Raw genomic sequence first — 18,643 nt, forward strand, 5'->3', positions numbered from 1 at the left:
TTCACCGGTTAGTAATAGATGTAGTTGGGCCACTTCCTGTGACAGAGTCAGGGTACCGTTATATCCTCACTATGTTATGCCCAGCCACAAAGTTTCCAGAAGCTGTTCCGTTGCGCGAGGTGACGTCCGAGAGTGTAGTGGATTCGCTGCTGTCAGTGTTTGCACGAGTTGGATTCCCTTCCGAGGTCCAAAGTGATCAGGGTAGCGTTTTCACAAGTGTCCTCACCACCGCATTTCTCGAGCGATGCGGCATTAAGGTAGTGCATAGCTCGATCCACCATCCGCTGAGCAACAGCGTAGAAAGATGGCATTCTGTTTTCAAACGAGTGCAGGGGACTGTGCTATGAAAACAAGCGCGAATGGGATACCTGCCTGCCTGCAGCACTTTTCGCTTTGCGGTCAGTGCCGCACGAATCCACTGGATTTAGCCCAGCCGAGTTGGTGTACGGAAGGTCACTGGGCTCACCTTTGCGAATGGTGCGCGAAGCCTGGGAGGGGCGCGGAGAAGACCCAACAGTAGTAGAATTCATTCGGAACCTCTTGAATCGCTTACATAACACTAAGGAACTCGTTGAGGCCAGCATGAAGTCAGCCCAGGCTCGTTCCAAAGTGTACTATGATAAGTCAGCCCGTCAAAGGACGTTTCGTATCGGGGACCAGGTCTTGTTGCTGAGAGGTTCAAGGCAGAATAAGCTCGAAGTACAGTGGGAAGGACCTGCTGAAGTCGTTGCAAAGCTTTCTGACACTAACTACGCAGTGAAAATCCCCGGTAGGCGTAAAGAAGTGCGCATTTATCATTGCAATCTTATGAAGCCTTATGTGCAGAGGGAAGCCGTGGTAAATCTAACGTTAAACCTTCGCGAGGAGATGGGGGACAACTTGATTTGCCTCAGCGGAAAAGAAAGAAACGCTCAGGAGCTTCTCAAAAAGACGGAGCAGAGAGGAGAACTAAAGAAATCCCAGCTGTCCGATCTGGGCGAGATAATAACAGAGTTTGAGGCCTGCTTCGTGGACAGGCCAGGCAGGACTGATTTGACTGAGCACGATATTGAGCTGACTTCAGACGTGCCAGTGCGATCAAGTTGCTACCGATTTTCTCCAAGGCAAAGAGAAATTCTGGATAGGGAAGTAACTCGCATGCTGGAAATGGGAGTAATAAAACCCTCGGAAAGCGATTATGCTTCGCCTATGATCTCAGTAGAAGCTCCAGGTAAAGACCCTAGGCCTGTGGTAGACTACCGAAAGCTAAATTCTCTCATCGGGGACCAAGTGTATCCTATTCCGAATATCGAGGAGAGAGTAGAACAGGTCAGTAGAGCGGCATATGTGAGTACGCTGGACCTTACTCGAGGATACTGGCAAGTACCGCTCACTGAACGCGCCAGCAGATACGCGGCTTTCGTCGCTCCGACGGGCAGCTAGCAGCCAACAATGATGAGTTTCGGGCTCAATAATGCTCCATTTTGTTTTTCCCGACTCATGGATAGGGTTTTAAACGGGTGCGAAACATTCGCGGTGCCTTATTTAGATGATATTGCGGTTTTTTCCGACTCATTGGCGGACCATATGGTACATCTAAGATCTGTACTGAGTCTTTTGCGTCAAGCTGGGGTAACAGTAAAGGCCAAGAAATGTTGCCTGGCAAGGGCGACCGTGGACTACTTGGGTCACAATGTAGGTCAAGGTTTCGGGAAACCCAGTGAGATTAAGATTTCTGCGGTAGCAGACTACCCGCGGCCAAGCACGAAGACGGAAATTCGGGCATTCCTGGGGCTGACGGGATACTACAATCACTACATCCCTAACTATTCAGCTTTGGCCAGCCCTCTGACCGACGCTCTCCGCAAGACAGAACCGACAAATGTAGTCTGGGACGAACAAAAGGAAGCCTCCTTCGTAAACCTGAAGGATGTGCTGATTAGTCGCCCGGTATTGCGAGCTTCAGACTATGACCGAGAATTCACTGTCCAGTGTGATGCAAGTGATCGAGGGCTAGGTGCTGTTCTCTGCCAGAGAGGTGACGACGGTAATGAGCACCCCGTGCTCTACCTGAGCAGAAAACTGAGTTCTAGAGAGAGGGCTTATTGCCCGCCAGAGAAAGAGTGCGCTTGCATTGTATGGGCCACTCAAAAATTGCAGTGCTATCTTGGAGGGGCCAAATTCACCATAGAGACGGACCATTGTCCCCTGGCTTGGCTGCAAACTGCGACATCGAAGAACAGTCGCCTTCTGAGGTGGAGCTTGATTTTACAGCAGTACAATTTTGAAATAACATACAAAAAGGGGAAGTTAAATGGGAATGCGGACGCGCTTAGCCGCTGTTTCTAAGCGGTCCGAGGTGCTCCTCACCATGTATCCAAATTGATACTCAGGTTCTTTTTTTTTCGTGCGCTTGTATAAGTGTGACTATGTAAAGCAGCACGTTTGGTTTTCTAGGCACACGTGGGTCCTGAACGTCTTGAGTGTGGGCTTTTCTCGGACAACGATGGCAGTTTTCTTTTCACCTGGTCTCTTCAGACGGCAGCCGAGTGCTTGTTTAGACATGTGGTTGAGTTTCAGAGACAGCTCAAGCAATTTGGCCTACGACAATCAAGACAACGCGACAAGCAACAGCGAGCTTCAAGGGTTCATGTGCAGGCCATTAAGTCGTCTCTTCATGCAGTAGCTGCGACTGCTGCCCTCCGTGACTCTTCTGGCGGGGGAAGAGACTGTTATGACCGTGCATGGTCCGCGCTTCCGCGCACTATTGTTCGCCTGTGGGCATGGATATGTGCTGTTGGTGTAAGGGCTCTAAGTGAGCCTGTTTCCATGAATCTTTTTCTGTGAGCCTGCTTTGCTTTGTCGAGACCCTGCAAATCCCAAATTGGCCCTGTCAAGGGAACGTCAAGAAAAATACAAAGAAACGTCGCCCTGTGAGAAATAGCCGGATGTGCTTTTGTTCAATTGTTCACCCTTCTCGTCGAGAAGCGCTATTGTCAAGTGAGGAATGCCTATTGTCCAAAGGAGACGACAGAGTGACACGTCCGCTGACGTACAGGACAAGAAAGGAGCATGACGAATACGGCCATTAGAGGAATTCCCGGGAATGCAGGAAAGATTTGTAATTGTCGGAAAGGGACAATGCTGGGAGGAGTATGTGGCGCGCACGTGCACTTGGGTTTCTGAGAAGGAAATTCACTTGCCGGCACCACCATATCGGATCTTTGCTGAAGAATAGAAAGTACCTCCTCGCCGTTTCCAAGCTCTACCCGCCAACACGTGACCACGCCCGACCAAACAATACCGGACCAGTCAGTGCATCAGACCATCAGTGCAGTGATGTGTTCGATTGGATGCCGATATCTGAGGGGCGTGCCCTGGCACTGGTTGGTCAGAATCTTCTGAGAGGGGCTGCACATAGGAGGTTTTAAGGACGTTGCAGAGCACTAAATGACGCTCTGAGCCCTGGGTAAACGGCTCATCCAGACGCTTCTCGATAAGAACTCTTAACGCTTGGCATTTTGCTGATATCCCCTTTTTCCTTTCATGTAAATAAGTTTTCCCAAAGTGCCAATAAACCTGCTTGTATATATTTTACCAACTTCGAAGATTCAATCCTTCTTCAACCCGGAGTCTCTGCACGCTACCAAGTGAAGGCCGGGTCGACTTTGTCACGCGTCACGACAATACATGAACCCCACATTGATTTTTTACTCGACAGACGTAGTCGACCCAATTCTGCTGAGTTCATTTATACAGGGGTGGAACGCACCTGTAACAAGTAACAATGCTGCTAAGAATCCAATCTATTGTCTTCTGCCGCATCCAGCTTTCTAAAAATTACCTTTTCTGACAAAGAAGAATATTTAGAGTTAAACAGCTAAGCAACACAAGACCCATATGCGTGCTCCAACGCATGACTCCTCAATGCACTTACAGTTGCAATTTGCTGGGTCATGTTGCAGCTCACTAAACCATCTGACTAGACATGACAATCGAAAAAAAAAATGGGGGATCATTTCTATTTTTATTAAGACATACAAAAGCCGTCTGATGGTTTTTGTTGGCGGCATAACATTCAGAGACTGCGGGAGTTCGGCAAAGTTTTAAACGTCTTATTTCGCTTGGCAGTTGCAAGTGGGTGCTGAAAAATAAATATGCGTAAGGAATATAAGTGATGACAACATCCCAAAATGAACCTTATGGACCAATGAAGCACACTGCGTATCTTAAATGGCGTCACTGGTAACATCAAACACAGAAACTCGTCCTTGAGTATGACAAATCTGAAGCCCTGGAGGTGGTTTGGTTGTGGGCAGGTAGCTGGAAATGGGCAGTCCCCATGAGAGGTGGGCGGCAAGATCACTGCCACCCATTATGGGGAAAGCCCTGGCAAGCATTCAGGCAAAGCTGCACATATATAAGAGCAATAAAAGCAAGCATTGCACCCCTGAATAAGCAGCTGCACTAATAATTTCATTTTGTCTTCAACCCACCCCTCCTGCACTATAAGCAAGTCTGCTCATCTTTTCCCGAATTCAAAGGCGTATGCAGAAACAAACAGAATGTTCTCTAAAATTTACAAAATTTGAACGATTACTTTATGATATTCTCCTTTCTTAAATGTCTTGCTCTAGGGTTACAGAATAAATACATTGTAGCTGCAAATAAAGCGAGTTAGAAGCTAATGGCGAATCTCAATGACTTGGAGAGAACTATTTGAAATTGTCGCTTTGAGCAAAATAAACAGCCTGGTTTAGGTCAAAGTAATAATGACAACTACTTCGTCATTTTAATACGCTATGTCTGTATTGTGCTATTAAAGCGCAGGTTCACTCAATATTGCCTCAACTTGAAATAGTCACATACTGTTTAAATAAAGCAGCGAAATATAGCACCACCTTTTAAAGCATTGCCAAGGACACGAAGGATATTATTTTCTGCATACTATGGGCAAGACTCCTGAACAAGTAAGTCTTGAGCTAAAAAGCCAGAAAAAGTCATATAGTACGCAATCATATAGCAAAAAGCCAGCAGAGCATTTAAAGCCAATATATAAATGCAAAAGAAAGGCAACATGTCATACCTACAAAGACGATGTTTCCTTACATACAGCATGTTTCATGGCAAGGCTCTCCACAGTTGTTGACAGGTTATGCAGCATCAAAATGTTGATGATGTTGTCTGCCTCACATTCAGGCAGCACTCCTTTGATGGCAGATGATTGCTGGTGCAAAAGGCGTGCGATGATACAAGTGGAGCCGCTGGAATGCGGGCGTTATAGAGCAAAGATCCCTAAATGCAAGGAAAGAAAGTCTTCATTAAGCGCAGTTGTGTGTGTCCCTAGTCCTTTGTCCTTGTCTGACAGCGCTGCGACACCATAATGTTTGATAACCACCACCAACTAGACCACCAGTATATCCTACATTAAATCGATGCCTCTAAAACATGATAACAGCATACCACGGCTCTTCTCTGTTTAGTTAACCTATAATTGCCATTGAAAGCTGTCTCAAAAAAAAAAAATAAAATTACCAACGATTACGTTACTTCCTAATGCGAAATTTGAGCGCAGCAAATAAGCTGTTTCATCTCTCGATAGATTGAGGCAAAGAAATCGAGCAACACACGTATGCGCTATCACAGAATATTTGTTTTTATTTTTCACACGTATTCCTTTAACAAAGACTCCCTTCTCGGCGGCGGCGACGAGCTTCTGCTTCAGCCTCGCTCAATGCTCTGGATTCTGGCGGCGACGGCGCTGGGCCTCTGCTCTGGCAGCTCGTTTAGCAGCAGCAGCAGCAGCAGCAGCAGCAGCAGCAGCAGCAGCAGCAGCAGCAGCAGCAGCAGCAGCAGCAGCAGCAGCAGCAGCAGCAGCAGCAGCAGCAGCAGCAGCAGCAGCAGCAGCAGCAGCAGCAGCAGCAGCAGCAGCAGCAGCAGCAGCAGCAGCAGCAGCAGCAGCAGCAGCAGCAGCAGCAGCAGCAGCAGCAGCAGCAGCAGCAGCAGCAGCAGCAGCAGCAGCAGCAGCAGCAGCAGCAGCAGCAGCAGCAGCAGCAGCAGCAGCAGCAGCAGCAGCAGCAGCAGCAGCAGCAGCAGCAGCAGCAGCAGCAGCAGCAGCAGCAGCAGCAGCAGCAGCAGCAGCAGCAGCAGCAGCAGCAGCAGCAGCAGCAGCAGCAGCAGCAGCAGCAGCAGCAGCAGCAGCAGCAGCAGCAGCAGCAGCAGCAGCAGCAGCAGCAGCAGCAGCAGCAGCAGCAGCAGCAGCAGCAGCAGCAGCAGCAGCAGCAGCAGCAGCAGCAGCAGCAGCAGCAGCAGCAGCAGCAGCAGCAGCAGCAGCAGCAGCAGCAGCAGCAGCAGCAGCAGCAGCAGCAGCAGCAGCAGCAGCAGCAGCAGCAGCAGCAGCAGCAGCAGCAGCAGCAGCAGCAGCAGCAGCAGCAGCAGCAGCAGCAGCAGCAGCAGCAGCAGCAGCAGCAGCAGCAGCAGCAGCAGCAGCAGCAGCAGCAGCAGCAGCAGCAGCAGCAGCAGCAGCAGCAGCAGCAGCAGCAGCAGCAGCAGCAGCAGCAGCAGCAGCAGCAGCAGCAGCAGCAGCAGCAGCAGCAGCAGCAGCAGCAGCAGCAGCAGCAGCAGCAGCAGCAGCAGCAGCGCAGCAGCAGCAGCAGCAGCAGCAGCAGCAGCAGCGGCAGCAGCAGCAGCAGCAGCAGCGGCAGCGGCAGCGGCAGCGGCGGCGGCGGCAGCGGCAGCGGCAGCGGCAGCAGCGGCGGCAGCGGCGGCGGCGGCAGCGGCAGCGGCAGCAGCGGCGGCAGCGGCGGCGGCGGCGGCGGCGGCGGCGGCTGCGGCGGCGGTGGCGGCGGCGGCGGCCGGAGGACTTCCACCGGTCGTCTCGCTCATGGCTCAGAAAGAACTGGCAGATAATTTCGCAGTGGCGAACGGCAGCGGCAATTTCGGCTCGGGTGGTGCACATATACAGATCCGCCGCCACCGATCTGGCTCTCTGATTGCCACCGCACAGGGGTTGCATTGCAGGAGGAGCGAAGAAAGGAATTAAGTTCGAGCCGGCGCTTTGACAACCGGAGACTCGCAGGAAGAGGGGGGAGGGGGGCGGCGTGTACACGCAGCGGCAAACGATGGGGGCAGAAGCGCGCGCAGCAAGCGGACAACGCGATAAAGGGAGGAGGGAAGAGATAGCAGCGACTGACTGATGCTGCTGACGCCGATAGGGAGTCAACCCCAGCTGCGGAGTTGGTTTCAGGGACAACGCCGCCGATGCCGACGCAAACAATATGATACCCTCGCTTCCGCAGCGCGAAGAACCAGGTCTAGCCGTGGGAAGGTGGTCACGTATTCGTCGACGTGCCGGGGCCTACGTGAAATAACCGGCGCGTCGGCAACTAAAGAGCACCCTATCCGCCACACAGGAACAGGGGGGGGGGGACCCTCCCCTCCTCTTTCTGCATGGCGGCGACGGTGTTCTATGCAGTCATGTTATCTTGACTCTCTAGCAGCGTCAGCGGCATCCAGCGGCATCCAGCGGTGGGGGGATGAAAGGGGGGCGGAGCTGGTTACGAGGCCGACGACGACGCCGACACCGACGCGAAACCCAGGAACGGACGCCAAAGAGCTGCGCTCTAAAATGGCCTACTCGCAACTCCATGTTACAAATGAAATAACATAGCTGTGCCAGGGCGGTGCGGCGACCAGTTAGCATTACGACCGGGAAATGCATACTGATGTTCCATGCAGTCTTGACGCTGGAGCAAAGTGTCATTGTGCGAAGAACAAAGTAAAAGCAGGCACGGGCGCAAACGTGCACCACACAACCGACGCGACTAGAGGTGTACACGGGCATAAATATTGAGCCCGACGCGGCCCTCATGCTACAAACCCGAGCCCGGCCTGGCACTGAAATTGCCTGAGCCCACCCACTGCTCACACTTAAGGCTCCGGCCCTGCTCGCCATGCTATAGTAGACCAGTTGCAAAACCTACAAGTCGGCTTCCTTGTGAGGCAGGAATTCATGCACAGTGATGACAAAGCCTGATTCAGGGCTAATGGGTGCAGTACATGCATCTATCACAGTCCACGCTGCTTCGGATGCAGTTCCCCTCACACAGGCCATTGTCAGAAAAAGGTTTTCGGGCATCTCAAGACTGGAATAAAGGGGAGAGCACTGTCACCAGGGATGAAGAAAGAAAATTTAGAAGAGGGACACTAACCGGTGAGGGTAATAGTGGGGCGACGATGCGCACGCGGAGAATGCTGTGACAAATGGGCAAGAGGTGCGCGAATTCCACTACGTGCCAGGCGATGTGCTAGCACTTTACCCAACTATTACCGCAAAGTCTATGCCGCCATTTTGCAGGAATCTCTGCCGCACAGGGAAACTGACTTATAGGTTTTGCAACAGGCCTGTTGCAGGTAAAGCTACCATACAGAAAAAAAAATATAGGCGACAATCCCTGGCGATACGTCGCGCGACGATGCCGCCAATGCCTGTCGCTGCCAGTGGTGCACATTGAACGGAGCGAAGGACCTCAGCGACAGAGACGCGTTTTCAGCCTTGCTTTGTTAGCGCCGCCTCTTCGTTTGGTAAAGGAGTACAGTTACGCTATATCCAGTTGCTTGCACTAAACAGCAACACTGATAAAATTTCTTGAAACGCGTCGTGTTCAAAAAAAAAAAAGGTCGCAGCGCAGCGGCGCGCTACTATATTGCGATGCAGACATTATGGCAAGCAGCGACTTTCTCCCTAAACTTTTGAAAATTAGCAATATCTAGCCACACTAGCCTTTTTTTTTTGCATTACTACCCTACCAAGCTTTTACTAAACCGTCTCGACGCGCTCATTTATGCACGGATCAGACGAAATAAGCGTCTCCAGGTTCTTCGCTCATACCGGACTAGGGAAACAAACTTTGCATGCAAAAAAAAAACAAAAAAAAACACACGAAGGTGAGTACCCCAACTCCTTTTGCGATTGGCTGCCTCGCGAGTTGGTTCCGGCCACATGAGAAATTTTCTAAAACCCAGAACCTGGGCAACAGCGACGAGCGGCAATGCTTTGGCGGTCCTCAGCCCACCGCGCATGGTGCTGCCACGCGACTCATGCGGTTACGCTTTATTGCACCAGAGCCTCATCTGCGCCTTTGCAAAAGTTGCATGATCTCGGAATCGGGGTGCCGGGCCCAGCCCAACCGACACGAGAAAATATGCTTTTGCCCGTACTCCGCCGACTCCCCCCAGGTCAACCGATGGAAACCGAGCGGCCCAGCCACGCGACGGCTCTAAGCCGTGAATATCCGAAGTTGACTTTTAGGGCTACGATGCCACGCAGTTGTTTACTTTAGGAAATTAGTACTCAACAAAACTGTAACGGTTTAACTTGAAATAAGCTACAAAATGATTGGAATCAAGTCGTGGACACTTGAGAGCCACTTTTGAAAAGTTAACAACGTAATAGAGATACTAAAAGAAGACAAATCTCCCTAGCACATGGCTTGCGCAGCCTGCAGCAGCAATAAAATATAAGACAACGCTTGTAATTTTAAAAATGCTCAATCTAAGAGGCTAATATTTTGCTCTAATATACATAAAGGCTTTATAAAATCGGAATGAAACAATTTAAAGACTTACATGGAATATTTCTTGAAGAAAGAAGTATTTTCCGTCCGCGGTGCCACCGAACGTCGAGTCGAGTGTACGAGCGACCGTTGGATGGACGGAACAACGAAGCTCCCTCTTTGAAACAAAATGGCAATTGTCGCCGTCATGCCGGCTAAGCGATTGTCTCATCATACGGTCTTTAAAGTAATCGCATTTTTAGTAGCTCTGCGACCTGGGTTTTGTACCTTCCGTTTAGCAAGCGTTTCCTAGATGGTAGGACTTGAACCATCCTTGAACGATGCGCTGCTACTGCTGCTCATCGATGTAGGGCTCTGTCCCAGCAGCGAAGCGCATTGTCGCCCTGGAGAGGCGCCTAGCTGTTTTAACGGGGTAGCGTTAAGGAGCTCGTGTCGCAGAAAAGCCGCTGTCGTAGGCGGCGTTGGCCGTGAGCGATAAATCCCGGCATGCGCTTCATAAATAAAAAGCAACTTCCAAGATGGGCTGGGTGGGAATCGAACCAGGGTCTCCGGAGTGTGAGACGGAGACGCTACCACTCAGCCACGAGTTTTTTTTTCTTTATTGCCTGTTTTGAGTTCACATCAATTCAAAAAAGATCCACGATAATGGTAAAACTCGCAACAATCAGACTTCGGCTGTCACGAAAGGTTTAAAGTTTTTTGAGGACAGCCAGTTCATCGAGCACACTGATCCAGTCAGGTGGATCAGAAAGCACCCGATACGTTTCTCTGAGTTCGATGCTTGAAAGCGGTACAAAAGCGCTTCTAGTGAATGCGGTGTTACCTTAGAAACGTGCCGTAGAACGTTATACTGCAGTGTATATCGGTAATTATGAGCATGTTACTTACAGAAGTCGCAGTTACACGAGTAGCGAAGTCCGTTTCCGCTACATTTCTTCGAAGCTCTGCGCACATGCAGAGCCATCTTGCGGCAAACACAGAAGCACCCCTCCTCGCAATGTGCGGCGCGCCACTCGCCCCTGACGTTTCGCCGTGCACCCTCACGGTTTGTAGAATCAAGCGTCTTTCCTTTCTTTAGATCACTATCTTCGCTCACCTGCTTCTCCCCTTCGGGCCGCGCGGGTACCGGTGCGAGGATGCCCCAATACCCTTGCGTTTAATAAGTTTTCTCGCTCTCTCCCCTTCCAACATCCAGCGTGCGTCACTCGAACAGTGGTGTTTAGGCGACGCGACTCCTCTTTCCGCTCACAGCGCGATTGCTAGGTGCAGCGTCTGATGTCGTTGTTGTTGTTGTGGCTGTAGGAAGAAGGAAAAGAAAATGCACGAGCCTGCTACTGGCTCTGTAGCTGAGCCACCTCCACTGCTTCGTGCAGATAGCAGCCCCATCCCGCAGCGTCTGATGCCGGGCGCCTCTGACGTGATTGCTGCACCGTAGCGCTTCTGCTGGGAAAGCGTCCTCTGCGATGTGTGCCGAGCTGCTTCCGAGGAATCATGCTTCTGCGTGGTGCTCCCAAGCGAGATAGAGGATGATCCCATCAAGGCGTCAGCCCCATTATCGCGTCCGCCTTCATGGAGCGTCGCTGCCCGACTTTCTCCCTCCGAGACACCAAGTTCTTTGGTTCGTTCCGCTTCCTCAGGCGCCCGTTTCGTTGCCGCACCGAACGCTGCGTTGCTCGGCGCTCACCGTTGCGATAATGTAGATTGTGAGAAGCACTTGTTTGAACAAATAATTAGAAAAAAGTTGTGCAGTGCACTTAGAAGTGTTGAGTATGAAAACTATGTCTTTGTGTGACTCAAGAGCATACCGAGCGAATGTGTGGGCGGTGCGAACGAGGTGCAATAACGCTATCTCGTTCCACTCTTGAAGGCGAAGCTTAAGCGTCCTCCAAAGTTTGTTTACAACACCCAAACCTGTTCAAGTTGTATGTTGTGAATGCTGTGTTCTACTACGAATATTTTGCTCACTTGTAGCATACCAAAGAAAATGTTTTCATACGATGGTGTTCAATGGAGCGGAATATTTCACTCACCCTGAAATGAGGATTTGAAGCATGTTTGTGGAAAATTATTGAGCTAGTCATCTCAGTAGCACGACTTGCCACCTCCTTATAAGCTAGTTGCATACGATGTTTACATTTGCTCTCATAACGGCTAGTTCTATATCCTCACCGTCAGCATCATTCTATCTGCTAGATTTGCCGTTTGTTGGCCCGATTCATTAGGCGCTTGTTTCTTTCTCACAGTTTAGTTTGTTGCGTATATTTTACTGGCCAAGAAAATGCGGTAAAAACACATTTCTCTATGCAACCTGTTTTGAGAGCCCGAAAATGTTTGAAAGAAGTCTCCAGTCTGTTAGCGATCGTCTTTTTATTACTGCGCCATTCCTTCCCCTGGGCGGCGGCCGTCCGCCCCCTTGGACTCCGAGTGGTGCGTGGACCCGACCACTGCTTTGGCGCACGTTCGTGGATTTCGACGCGCTCATAAACCTCGAACCTTGCTCGCATCGCATGCGGTGATATAGAGTGCGATGCGGGGAACGCCAGGAGTGTGAAGTGCACCAGGACGGGGTTGAGCGGTGCGTCAGCACGGAGAGCGGGCGCTGGAAAACTGCGAACGAGCGTGTGCGAAACAAAGATGTGTAGTTGTAATCCAGTTGTTAATTGGTAATATATCCATTGTACTTTTCCGTATTTTATTTGTGTTTCCAGTCTTTTCTGTCACTTTTTTTCGTTCTAATGCTAACAAGTCAGTTCCGGCTTCCATATTTCACAAAAACTTGAAAAGCGAAATATATCCGCGTGGGGCTTTGCCACACTGAGTTGTATATGAACAAAAAATAGCTTCGTGTAGCAGCCGGTATACAAGAACGGCAGCTCAGCAGAACAACATTTGATTCGACGGCATGCCAAGTGCATGGATAGCATAACTTTAGAATTTCTGCTTTTTTGCACAAGTGCGCAAAAGAGAAGTCTGAAACGTTTCTCCGCTTTTCTTTAGCCGCACAATTTCGCGATTTCGTCGTCCTTCACTACAATACAATGCTTGCGGCACATAGTATGGCAAGAAGGAATAACTGTGGAGTTCAAAAATAAATAAAGCAGTCGTTGTTTTACAATTAAGCTTAATTAGGTATCAAAGCGTATTCACTCTCTAACTACCTCTGTAGTGGAACAGTTACAGGCGTGCGCGGGGAAGGAAGTTGATTTTTTTTTTTACAAATATTGTGCATGGAGGGAAGACGCCCACGCGACGCCATGCCACCGGCGACTCTAGCTGGCTCTGCGATCATTTTTGCCACTGCAGTGACTTGAATATTCGCGGCTTGTTTAGCAAGTAACTGGCATACTCGTTTGCCAAATGAGAGTTTCAAGATAATCACAGAGCAATTACCAGTACCGTATGTGTGCGATATTCCATCAGTGATTAATGCGCCATGGTCATTGCAGTCGTACTTTTGATTATACACGTATGCGATGGTCTACTCGTTTCAAAAGCCTAAGACGTACGTTACGCGAGCTCTACGTATGTCAAATATGTATATGAAAGAAATAGCGCCTTAAAGTATAGCGGCTGACACATTGTGTCCTAAAGTTCCTTCTGGGCGGCGGCCGTGTGCACCTGGAACCACACGTAGAGCGTCAGGGCCTGCGTCTTGGATTGCACTGCGCAGCATGTAACCCGACAACCCCACCTGCAGAGCGCATCCACTCGGGCAAGTCGGCGCCGCTGTTGCTGGCTCCCTGCCGTCCATGTTTGTGTTCCTTTGTTTGTAATGTTTTCAATGGACCTAGTCGGCAGTGAACAGAGCGTCCATAATTTGGCGCGAGTGTGTGCTATCACTGGACTCGAACAGAAGTGCGAGGTGTGTCGTCAACAATAGCGGACGCTAGAGAAAAAAAAAAAATATGCGAACGAGTGCGATAAACGAAAGTGATACTGTAACCGAGTTATTTTTTGTGTCAGCATAACATTATTATTATTCATATTGTGATTTTAGGTGAGGTGTTCTCTCTCCATTTTATTTGTTTTTCTAATACTTCTTAGAGCGACAACGAAGCAGGAAGTGTCGATACGGTTTGCCATATCTGGGAACGTCCATGCATTTCCGGTCCGACGTTTAATTTGCCGTTCAATATCCCAGCTTTAATTTAAATCAGCAATGTTAAATCGTTTAAGCGAAAGTATGTGCCGGGACGCTTCGTATTGGTATAGCTTAAACGGCCTAGTATATTTTTAAAGTGTATTTCGATGGAAGCGCGCTCACCATAGTCGATCTGAGACCCGTACGAGTATTAATAGGCCGACGCTTATCGCTCATTAATTGCATCGCACTGCTTGCTCGTCCTGCCGTAATCGTCTGTTTGAAGCTACTGTTGTTAAAACTAATACACTCGGTGGCAAACAAATTCGCTAAAACTTTTGGAATTCTCTTCACCTAGAGCAGCAGGAATCGCCACAGGAGCAGCCACGGAAGAACCTGGACCATTGCCGAATAGAATACAAAAAAATAGCAACCATTGCCTACGCACGATATATAACATGTCGTTTTGATTATTTCTAATCTCTCGATCGGCGTGGAGATAGTTATCGCCGCCGCCGCCCTGGCGGACCGGCAAACGGTGTTGATCTTATTGATATTTGACGCCGTCGACCGATTGTCGGTCTCCTTCAAATTCGTCACAGAGTTCATGTGGATTGATTAGAGTGGAGCTTAAGTCAATGAAGGTCTAGTGTAAAAGAACACCGTGTAATCTCAAGCAACATCAACAACAGCTAGGTTGGATTAAAATCAAACACGACGGAAACCAGCACCGCGGAACTATAATAATTTAGACACAAGATTTCCGAAGCATTTAAAATTGCAAAGGTAACTCGAAAACATCGATTATAACAGCACAGTTAACAAATCCAAATATGAAATGAGCCTGCCAACCGCAAAAGCACGTTAATTAATGCGGTTTCCCACAAAATATTTCCAGCCACATGCTAATTTGCATCTGATATTAACCAGTAGCTGAAATAGACAAGACAACATTGACTAAAGTGTATATCTGACTTTGGCGGGACATGGTAACAGAACTGACGGTATTGTCCAGCGTATGCCATATATCGGCCAACGTCAGTGGAGTAACGGCTAACGCTGTTGGGTATAGCCATCCTTATGAAATACCAATGCCAATACCAGTGATAAGTAAGGTATGGCAGTATATATCTGACATTGGCGGGCCATTGTAACAGAGCTGACATTATTGTCCAGCATATGTCATATATTGGTCAAAGTCAGTGCACTAATGGTTAATGCTGTCCATTATAGCCATCCTTATGAAACGGCAACGCCAACAATGGTGATGCGCCGAATATCCAGGCCGATCATAACCATCCCTCGATAATGGCACCACTGATATTGTGGGAGCATCGGATATGACCGTGTTGGAGTGTTGGACATGTAATAGAATCGCACAACCAATACCAGCCATAAGATGGCAGCGCTGGGCATACATAGGGCTGATCTCTGCCAGCTCAATGACATTATTGGCCCATTCTCTTATGCTGCCTGGGTATGGCATGCAGTACCTGAAGTAGCAAATGCTGCACAACTTCATTTACAGAGAAAGCACCTATACCTTGACAAAGTGGTGGCAAAGTTGGATGATTTAAAGCTCTTTCTCAAAGATGCTGTGTGGCCACAGTGTGTAACGCTATTGAGCAGAAATTCATAAAATCAAATGAGCTCAGAATATCAATAGACAGGCCCCAGAAGTTAAAAAAGATTATGGTAGGGGAATGTGTCTGAGGTTCAGGGTTTTCATTGCAGGAAGAAAATAAAAGGGGTGATGCTTGACTGCACTGGTAGATTTTATGCCGAGCTCTGCATTAAATCAAAAGCGATTTTAGAAGCCGCAGAACACATCTGGTCCTCTTGAAGTGAAGAAATTTCTTTATTCTACTGAGGAACCTCTCATGCCTTAAAGTATGTATTCCGAAGCTACCCATCCTTCTACGACAAGCTGTCTGATAGAGCACATTTCATCGAAATTCCTTGGCTGAGGAGACACCTCAAATATAAGTGACAAACATTGGACTAGAAGAGGCCAACAGTTGGGCAGCATTGGAGTTCCCCGGATTGAGATCTTCTAGAGCCTCTCCCCAGCCTGCAGCTATTCCTAATATATGAGTGTCTGTTGTATCCTGTGAGAGGAGGAGGTTGTACCCTGTGAGGAGGAGAACCTATGATGGGTCAGTGCACGCTTTCAGATCTTGCATTATCTGTCGAAGGTGAGCTGGCAAAAAACATTGATTTTGACAAATTGAGTAGCAGCTTTGAAGCCTTAAAGAGCGGAAAATGAAAGGTTGGCATTTCGAGTTGTTTTTTTTTTTTTTGCTTTATGCTCTGTAGATCAATACCCGCTTTCAAAACAAGATTTATAATATCTGAAATTAGTTGCTCAAAGCAAGATGACTTCGGTGTTTCCGACTTTTGTACACAATTGACTTCTATAATCTATCGAGGGGTATGCTTATTTCGTTTGTGCGGCAGGCTTAATTATGCGCTTGTCCCTCTGCAAACTGTCTTTTACAGTGTAGTCGTTGAAGGCCTCAAATATGACTGCTGTTTGTTTTTGTAACTTCAGTTCTTTTGTGTGTGTTCGAGTTGTCCTTTCGCTATTAGCATGCTTACTTCTCAAATAGAATTTCTATGCCAATATTTGCATGTGAACGCTCAGTCTAAAATTCTAGCTGGTTCGCATTTACTTTATTCTTTGTCACTGTGGCCGATGTAATTGCAGTTGTCTTGTGCATGTACAAAGCTTTAAACAGTCCTTATAAAGAGTTTGTGGAAGCATAAAAAATATGAACTGCAATACAGCACATTGGCCAGTTCTCGAGGCTTTTGCTGGCACTGCGCTATGCCTGATGAAAATGAAATAGTTCACAATGGCACCGTGTTATAATTGTGGTCGCACTGCCAGTTTGCAACTTTTTAGTTACTGTGCGTGTTACCAAGTATTTCTACATGCTCAAAGTTTGCAATTCTTGTGGTTTCTATATGCCCTTTTATTTGTGTGGTCCCAATCTAGAAATTCATCTGTCAAAAACCTTTATTTAGTTCATCACAAATGCGCCTTTCTTAAGAAAAGAAAAAATATGACATGCCCCTCGTAATATAGCTTATTATCAGTTGTGGGGTATGCTCGTTACGTTGAAGTCTTAAAAAAAGGAAAAAAAGGCCTCGGCTTGCACCTTGTTGTGTGATACGAAAAACGAACTTCCCCCATCGAAGAAAGCCTTGACGACAAAGTAGGTGATGGTATTGCACTCAGGTGTGTTCATGAGAAGGGTGGGGGGGGGGGGGGGAGGGGGAGGGTGCCCCGCGTTATAGCACCGGATGTCGCAGACCTACCTACGCCATTGGGGGTTAGAAATGGAGTGCTTTCATGGGATACACAGGAACGAATACAACCGGTCATGGAGACTGCAAACATTCGCCTTATCTGCACTTGTGCCCTCGTTTTTGTGTACCGGGTACATTATACGCATGAACGTTGATCCCACTTGAATTCCAGTTGGGCATCCATTGTTATCCAACTGGTATGAACTGGAAGTTTGTTCCTTAAACTATTTACATCAGTTAGGATTTTCGCCTGGGTTGTTTCAAAGTAATGTAGAAATGTTTTCAGTGTTCAAGTTACTGCCTATAAAGCAACACAATTTTACCAAAAAAACTGATTGTGAGCTGCCTCATGCATTTATTTTTTGCGTTTTGAAAATGTTTCAAGCTACAATAACTGTCATGTCGCTTTGCGTAAAAGAAGCTATAGCTTTTTGCAGGAATGGTTTTAGAGTGTGCAAAAGAAAGAAAGTGCAACGAAAGATGGAATAGTGACATGTGGCCTCTTTCATGCATGATGTTTTTGTGTCGCGCATGAAGTGAAAAGATATCTCTGTTGTTTAACGGCTTTGCAATCAGTGGATTAGTCATGCAGTGTTGCATGACAGACCACCGAAGGCCCAATACATCCTACAAAATACTAAAAATGAGAAAACATGACGATGAAGCTGAAGGCTCATGATCTGGCAGGAAACAATGGGGTGGCTCTGAGAAGGACTTTTATATTGGCAGTAGTAAGGATGGCAGTCCTCTGCTTTGTGGCTCTTCACTTCGCAGTGACAACACTGGTGTATACTGCACTAACACCTACTGTAGTTTTGCCCATGCTCTCAGTTATTCTGAGAGCTGCGGCGGTGAGCATCAGCCAGTGCTCTTTACGTTTCAAGTGTTCATTTGTAAAAGGTGTGTTCTAGATCCTGCTAAAGAGCCTTGCATTATCCAATTGAGTTTCCAGAATTTACGCTTTCTCTAGAAGCCTTTTTTCATTTAGGCATCTTTTCATTCTTTCCAATTAGAATTTTCAGTACTAATTGAATTTCCATAATCAAATGTCTTCAAGTTTCCAGATGACCTCCCAGCTGGAATACGTACTTAGTCCCAACTGCATAGTTTAACTCTCTGTAAACAAGCAATTTATTTTTATTATGGGCTGCTAAGTTATGGTCATCTTACAGGTTAGAATTGTTATTCCTAATGAACATCCAACATGAATGCACAATTGTTATGCATGGTGAAACTGGAATTCAAACTACATTTCAATGATGCATTGTGTGTGTGCTGGCTAAGATGTTAAAGGAAGCTGGTGCATTTCGCTCCATAGTAAAAATACTCCCAAACATATTAGATTTCAATAGGCTTTGCAGTTAAAAATTTTGCAACTAATTTCAAAGTCCAATCTGGAGTCAATGATTTCAATTCGAGCATATGAGATAGTCTCGAGAGCTAAATTAAATGTTTCAGGGAGAAACTCATGCACTTAGGTCCTGGACCCATTTACAAAGGAGCAGCAGACGTTAGCTGCAGAGTAGCATAAAAAAATTACACATTATTTAAAAAAAAGTGGAAGAATTAGAGACCCTGTGTCTTGAAGATCTATTAATGCGAAAGTATTACTACGCTATGTTCACATATTTATGTCCGCAGACCCTGTCCGCACACCACATCTGCAGAACGTGTCTGCAAAATCATGTCTGCAGCA

The sequence above is a fragment of the Amblyomma maculatum genome, unplaced genomic scaffold, assembly GCF_055883805.1.
Source record: "Amblyomma maculatum isolate TAMU_Amacu unplaced genomic scaffold, ASM5588380v1 scaffold_15, whole genome shotgun sequence".
Classification (NCBI taxonomy): Eukaryota; Metazoa; Arthropoda; class Arachnida; order Ixodida; family Ixodidae; genus Amblyomma; species Amblyomma maculatum.